The sequence below is a fragment of the Stylophora pistillata genome, chromosome 11 (assembly GCF_964205215.1).
Source record: "Stylophora pistillata chromosome 11, jaStyPist1.2, whole genome shotgun sequence".
In the NCBI taxonomy this organism is placed as follows: Eukaryota; Metazoa; Cnidaria; class Anthozoa; order Scleractinia; family Pocilloporidae; genus Stylophora; species Stylophora pistillata.
This window is the reverse complement of record NC_142529.1, coordinates 17,466,283-17,474,367: the sequence shown is the minus strand read 5'-3', so window position 1 is coordinate 17,474,367 and position 8,085 is coordinate 17,466,283. Positions and strand designations below refer to the sequence as shown.

The 8,085-nt window shown below is 38.8% G+C and overlaps 1 pseudogene; it reads right to left on the bottom strand.

Annotated features, from left to right (window-relative positions):
- Positions 1–5,868: 5,868 nt before the first annotated feature.
- On the bottom strand, positions 5,869–8,085 carry LOC148720363 (uncharacterized; annotated as a pseudogene).

The following is an 8,085-nucleotide window of genomic DNA, read 5'->3' as shown; positions in this document are numbered from 1 at the left end:
AAAACATAGTCATTTGTAAATGTTGATCTCCGATCAGCCTACATGTAGCCTTACCCTTCCCCCCTTCAGGAGAAACGGAAGGGAGAGAACGTCTACGAAAACCTGACACAAATCGTGTTTTGTGACGTCACTCTAATCTATGCAAAATTATGTAACTTGAAAGTATTTTTAGGAAATGCTACGTGATCGTAAACCACAGTGTCATAGTGAATTCATCCTCCACTGATTCTAGAAAATTTGCAATTCAGTGTCAGCGTTCAAATTTATTCTTTACCTTAGGATCGATATAGAAAAATATTATGAGCGATTTTAGTATAGAGTAAGAAAAGATGATATTCGATCAGCATCGCGCTTACGAAACTAGATTTCAACGTCCACGCAATCTCTTGTTACGTATGTGGACAGTGCCACGGTTGTCTAAAAACGCTCGATCATTTGCCGTAAAATTCGATTTATTTCAAGGTAGTTACGCTCTAGGTGAGAAGAAAGAGGGACTCATGTTTCGGTCGAAAGAAATAACTAGAGTGGTTATTAGCTCGGCAGCACTGTTCTCAAAGAGACCGAAAGTTGAAGGCGGACAATCCTCTTGACCTAAGTTTATCGTATCTGGTCTTCCCTGAGAGCTTTGACGGGCGGTGTGTGAAATATAATGAATGTTTCGTCCAGCGAGAGAGAGGCGATCGATTATTTGCGCGGCCTGCAAGGTTTCTAGTGTGATAAGCAAAAATATAGAACGAGGGGGAGGGGGTAGGAAGGATTCTCTCTAATGATGAAAATTAATCTTTGCTCTCTATAGAGTAACTGGAAACACTAGTAATATTATCAACAAAGGCCTCGACTCTATAGTAACATATCAATCAAACAACTGTCTGTATTTCCGCAAGTTTGTGACCCCAATTGAAATAATTGAACTGTTAGCCGTAAATTGGCCAAATTTTCAAAGACATTACCACACTAAGATGCTCAATCTTAGGATGGCAAGCATGAATTCTTCTCTAATTCTACTCCTTTGTAAAAATCGTACTATGCAACCATGCATATAGGAGTCTATGTCAAACAGAAATGTGTCTTACAGAAATGGGTTCCCGTTTGTTTCCATGTTGACTTTTGTTGTGTGTTCATTTAGTGGACGGACACACACTCTTCAATTGCTTACTCTATTCTGCCTTTATTCATTGATTAAGTATCTTATAAGCGGGTACAATAGTCTTACTTGATTACAGTACTTTCACATCATTCAGTAATCTTACAGTAATATCACGAAAATTAGTACAAGTACTTTTACTATGTTCTCAATACACTACAATTTGCTTCAAACACGCGCGTGCGCGTTGAGAAGTTAATGGCGGCGAAATCGTGTAGGGAAATGTGTGGAATTTCGACAAAAATCCAATATACAACAACTACGAGTCAGATTATTCCCGAGCTCCGACTCGAAACATGTTCAGTAGAGATTAAGCTGAACTTCTAACATAAAAATAGTTCAAAAGCTGTTTGTCTACTTACTCCCAGCAATGTCAGCAATGTTCGGTATTTCAAATATAGCGTACGTAATCCATGACAAAGGATCGTCGATTTTAAGAGCAACCCTCCAAAAAGTCAACTAGCTCCGACTCGCATTAAAGGCCCATTTTCATCCGAGATCTTTTGCAGCCGTTTGTTTTTGTTTTGGAATCGCGCTATTGTTAAATGGCGAACTCTGATAGTCATTCACAAACACTATTAAAAAGAAAAACAAAGATTTGGTGAAGAACACAGTAAACAAATCTGCAGCTAAATATTTGAGACTGAAAAATCATAAATCGAGTCTGTGTATAAAACTTGAACAAAGCTTACTCGATGTTGAAGGAAATTGTTCGGCTTCAACACTAAATAAAATATAAGCAAATAACTAATATTGGCCAAAACTGATTTACTTTAAGCATTTCAATTATAGAATAATGAATTGTACAAATGAGATCGCTTACATACATATCTCAGGATCTCAAGTAAAAATCAGTCAAATAATTATTCTCACCTCAAAAAAATCTCCCCGGAGTCTCTAGTTCCATCGTAGGAAAAATGCAATAAAATTTCTGCAAAAGCGCTGTCTGTAGCGTTACCGAAACCCATTGTTGTTTTCCTTGCCCTCCATAAATCATACAGACTCTCGAAGTAGGATAACCTTTGCCGAGCCGGGCAGACCCGGCCTTCCTCTATACCACTCCTTCGGCGGCATCAACTTTTCAAATAACGTTTTTCACCGTCATACATGTAAGAGTTAAACACTATTTACTGATATGGATACTACGATAGTTTGTTGTTCGCACATGATTCAAGATGGAACTTTGAAAGCCCTAATTAGTAAGATGGAAGAAGATATCAAAGCGATTCCGCAACTTCGAGGAAAATAGCGTATTTTTCATATATGAAAAATGATCTGGGCGTGCAAGGCATCTCGGTTGAAAATGGGCCTTTAAATAGAGAAAAGTTCGAAGTAAGCAACTCTTCCATAAAAATAAACTTTTCTTGACAATGAGATACTTCCAAAAGAGCTTGAAAATTGCTATTTGTGGTCTGTGGAGTTTGTGATCTGAGACCATCCTTGAGAACGCACAAGAAGGGAAAGCGTTAAAAGAAAAACCCTCCTCGAAACCTTCAAACTGTCGCCATATTTGTTTTTCTTTTGCAGCAATGTTTGACAGGAAATAAACTCAATCCAGACCCCCTCATACTAAAGTAGGGCCTTGAATAAAGTTATTTTCTCGCGCGAAAATTATAAAGCAGATCAGAGAGATCTGTATAGTACCTTCGTTGAACTGCGTTTTCAAGTGGGAAAAAAAGCTCTTTTCAAGTACGATTTGCCTAGATCTTCCCATTATTAAATGCAAGTGGTTTAAGGTACAATTTACAAAATGTCTAACATCTTAGACGATTACAAAAAGGCCAGTTTGAATGGACATTGAAGCTTCGTACAGTATGTCCCTTGCATTACATCAGGAGCATGAATTCCTTTTCACCGTTGAAATTCCCTTTCCACTTCTACGTTTGTGGATAGAACTCTTAGACAACCCGAGTGATAAAGTAGGATACATTGTGGGTGCCTCAGCATTAGAACGGACTGTGAACGTGTGCAAAAATTGTTATCCAAGAAAGCGTTCGAGATAAATAGTCTCTAGTCGCTCTGCCTTAGAAAATACCAAGAGATGTGTTCAAAGTTGTTTTTATTTTGCTTTTCTCTTCATAAAGAAGGTCCACAGAACTTGAACCGTTCAATATTTTATATGGAACTTGTCTCTCCGTTGATCTCTTCGAAGTCCTCACCGCCATCTTTGTTTTTATCTAACTGCAATCAGCTGACCATTGAATGCGGGAGCAAAATGTCCTCGATTTCTGGGTATCATCTCAGTACTTGGCCGCTTCGGGAGGCGGCATCGAAACGGCTTGTCCTTGTGCCTCGGCTGGAAGATAAGAGGCTGAACCAGGTGGAGGGTAAGCGGATGGTGCCTGGTTGTCATCTGGAGGAGGCTGGTTGTAGTTGAAAGGCAAAGGATCCTGCACTTGGTGCGTCGTCATCATGTGTGTTGAGACGAATTCATGTTGCGGCTGTTGGGTGACGATCTCAGCACCGAGTGTACCACGATAGCGGTAGTACGGGCAAGAAGCACAGCAGAGGTAGGATACGGTGAAAATGATGATGGCAAAGAAAATCGCTATTTAAATTTGAAATAAAATACCGATTTTTTTTATCTATTTACCGAGGTGCCATGTGAAAAGTAGGGTAGCTTAAAAAAATTATTTTAATACCTGTTGAGTGAAATAAACGTTTAGTATTTAAATATGAGAAGTAGAAATGATAAATTTATCGTTTGTAGAGTTGTTTTTCTGGGGTTTCTGTGCTGCTATGCATATGAGGGCTTTAAATTTAGGCCTCACGGAACAGCGTACGCACGTGAGTTAAGGAAAATTTCAGACATGCGCAGATGACGTCCCTTGTTGTGTTTACTTCTCCCCTCTACGCTTTTAAAACTTTACCGTCGAATATCTTATCAAAGCACAAAGTCTCTGGTAGTTTAATACTTAAACCGCGAAGACTGCAACGGAGTTAAGGATTTTACCGTTTTATTTTTTTTCTTTTCATCGACTTAGTGGTAGAAATGCTATTTTTGCGTACTGTTTTGTCATTCATTCCGCGTGGTGTTTATTATTTGGAATTTCGAAACGGACAAGTCCAAGAATTGGCATCGTAGTTTCAAGGCAAATTGAGGTTTGGAGTCCACCGTTGATCGTCTTAAAGTTATTTTCATCTTTTTAACGCGCGCTCGAGATGTAATGGAGGAATGAAATATATCGACTGAGTAAAGCAAGCACACGATGCTCGAGGTAAGATTATAAACCAGGTTATCTTGACCCTATCTTGGGGGTGTTGGTGATAATAGGTCGATTAGCTTACATTCAATATCGCCCACCCGAGATCGAGAGTGAACTCCGGTTTATTCGTCAACAGGAACCAAGAGCAGTTAATTATCAGTCACTTCTCGGGTACTCGATGTTACTATTGATGATGTTTGACTGATATCGATTGTTAAATCAATGCTTATTTGTTTTGGGCGCTTTGAATGTGGAGGATCGACCAATACACTGATTCTTTTTCAACCACACTGCATATTCATATTTGTGTTGGTCCATATTTAGAGGCTATGACAAGTTGCCTGTATGTGAAAAAAAATTCCATCGTTGTAGATATTTATTAGGGGAAGAAAAACGTTTAAAGGGGAGAGAGGATTCATTACGGGTCAGATTTGTACTTATCTTTTACACGGAATAAGGAAAGACAGGATAATGAACTTTGCACATTTTTAACAGTTCCAGTGTTTAAATCTAATTTATTACTGTTATGCATTGTACACTAACTGTATGTAACATCACATTGGCTGCATCACTTAGCTTTGCCCTTCCTGTACAAAAATGATTCACTTAATGTACAAGAACACCTATACACAAGTCATGTACTGGTCTTAAACTGCTGTAGTAAAGTGACAGCATTTCAATGTTTGTTTAATATTCTACTAAGCTACAGTTATGTATAACAGTTTAAAATCAGATATATTACAGCTTCATTTACCTACTGTTCATTTTGAATGTAATGTTCAATTCATTTAATTCAAGATCCAGTACAACATGATTAAATACGTGCATGTCTCAGCTTTGGCTCCATGCACTTTACTTATACCCTGCAAAACCAGTTACAATATTGCAAAGCTAACATGCTACATCCACTAAAACTGATATTGAGCTCTGTTCACTTAACTAAAGTGGCATATACAACATGCTTTTATCGGGTTAGTTCTAACATGTTGCATTGAAACATTTATCAATTTTTAGATGTGTCTCTGTGTGTAAAAATGCATTCATGTTGAGATACATTTACTTCATGCAGTGTGGGTTAGTGAAATCAGTTCTTATGTACAAATCTAAAATGTTTAAAAATTGTGGAGCCACCCCTATGACTACTTTATTCTTCATGTGTAGGCAATGGCGTAATATGTACAGTCATGTGGGACCTGGAAAGACAAGTAGTTGGAGGTTGGAAGACATTTGGAAGGTTTTGTAAACACAACTGGCATTCTCTTGGTAGATCATAAATTGGTAGCTCCTCCCCATAGTTCCACACCTTTAGCGCTGCTAGCTACATGAGTCTTGGAACTTGTCCATCAGGTGTACTGGTAACTCCCTCAATTACTGTTGGGCTGAATGACCTTTGTCCCTCCAGTGCAGATGTTCCCTTGGCAGAAGCTTTCCAGTGAAGTTTAAGTTTGTGACCATCAGCTTTTAGTGACTGAATCATATTCGGTAAGTCATTGTTTACTTTCTTTTCTATCCAAGCTTTAGGGTAAACACCCTTTGCTGTAAGTGGCCCATGTGTGCTGTTTTCTCTAATCTTGTTTAAGTTCTTTCTTACCTCTTGCAAAAGGTCTGTGGTGAGCATTTGGGCCTATTCTTTCATTCTTTCTTCATGAACTTCACATGCGGCTTCTGTGGTCCTGGTGTTGGTTTTTCCACTGTGCAGAATGTTCTCAACAAATGGGATTGAAGCCTGTTTTGATAACTCTGACATGTTATCACTAAGATACAGTTGTGAAAGGTTGAACTGTCTTTCTGCAAGAACATTGTTAACTGGAAGACTAAAAATGTGCTGGTGTAGAACTCAAACAGGTTTGGAGTGGCTTCTTTACTTATGAGTGAGCTCTGTTGTGATAAGGCCATTTCTTTGATCTCACATAGCAATTGGGGTTCCTTTAATTTCCAAAGAGTGGCCCATTTAATTAATCCAACTCTGTCCTTAGAGGCCAATGTGAGAATGTTCTGTCCATGAACATGAAAGGGAATGTTCACTGACTTTTCTTTTTGATTTTCAGATCTGACTGGAACTCCAAGAAGCTTTAAAACTGAAAGCCAGAAATGACTTTGGTATCTCTGATCAGCTCCCATTCAAAACAACTTAGGAAAAGTTAACCACTCTTCTCCATGATCTTTGATTACTTTAAGTGCTTCTTGTAACATTGGCCTCTGCACTTGTTTGTGAAAATGGCCAATAGCTGCTGGGTCTTTCAATGACATCTTTACCTGTTGTGATGTTACAGGAAAATGTTCTGATGGAGACTTCAACATTTCACTTAAAGTTTCATGGTGCTTCAAAACAGTTGCTGGCCATAACCGTGCAAGGTAACCACTGGAAAAACCAAGTTCTGCATCACTAGCTTGGGATGTGTTCAGAGATGGAATGATGAACTTGTCAAGGAATTCAAACAAAAACTTGATTTCAACTTGAATCATAGGACTTGAGCTCATCTTAATGACATCTTGCCAAATGGTGTGGTGGCTATCTGATTTTGGCAATCTTTGAAGGAGACGCTCAGCAAGCTGTAGACAAGCTTTTCCATACTTAAGATACCACTGGAGAGTCTCATGATAATATGTCTACCTTGTGTCAATGAATGTCTGAGGAAGGGGTGGCTCTTTACTAAGAATACCTAGAGAAACATACATAACTTTGTATTGGCTTGGATGCTCATGATGGAGCCAAGATATTTTATATAGCAATTGTAAAACATGGGGGTTACCCATGTCACCCTTTGCTCCAAACCTAGCCTGGCACATTCTTCTCAGCATGATGTTTAGTACATGTGGGTAGCATCCTACAAAGAACATTTCTTTTCCAAAAATTTTAGTGTTGTTTGCTAAGAGACCATTTACTTTTCCCTTTTGGGTAGAGGCATTGTCCCCAACCAACCCCGAAACATTGGTGATATCCTATTCATTTTTCACAACATGATAATCCACATCAGACTGGTGTTTTCCAGACCGGCTTGCTGTAAGGCTGTTTGCTAGGACTTAAGCTCGGGGCTTGCTCTCTCTAGGGCACCAGGTGTGAACACCCACTATGTGCCTCTCTTCTCCTCCTTTGTGGGATTCATCGCTCCAGTGATGAAAATCATACTTGGAATTTGAGAAGCACTTGCGTAAAATTAGTTTGTCTGCTTCACCTAAGAGAACATTTCAGTCAGAAAGTGTACTTGGGGAGACAACAAAGTTTGTGTGGGGGGGGGGGGGGGGGGGCTACAATCAAACAAAATATTGAAAATCAGATGTAATGCTACAGGTGTCTTTTGATAAGATAACAAAGATGCATGTTGCATGTATCTGACACAAGCCATAAACATCAAAGTTCTTTGGTTGTATCCATTGTTACCATGTGCAAATTTCTCCACAAGAGAATGTCCCTTTTTGACAAACTCATTGTTCCCCTGCAATTTCATTTTCAGTTTTGAGGAAGCAGATCTTGTCCCTCTTAATTTGTTGCTGACTTGTTTTTCTTTTTTTTTCAGTAGACGTAAGTTTGTTTTGACACTTTTTGAGTTGAATTTGGAGCCTCAACACGTCCTTTTTCAATTGGATGTTCCTTCCTTTTACAAATACTGAAATTATGAAAAGGCGACAATTGAAATTAGTCAAATGTAACTCACGGATTTCACATGATAGAGTATGGAAACAAAGAATACAAAGTAAAAATATCCGACTAGAAATCCTATCAACAAGGTAGGT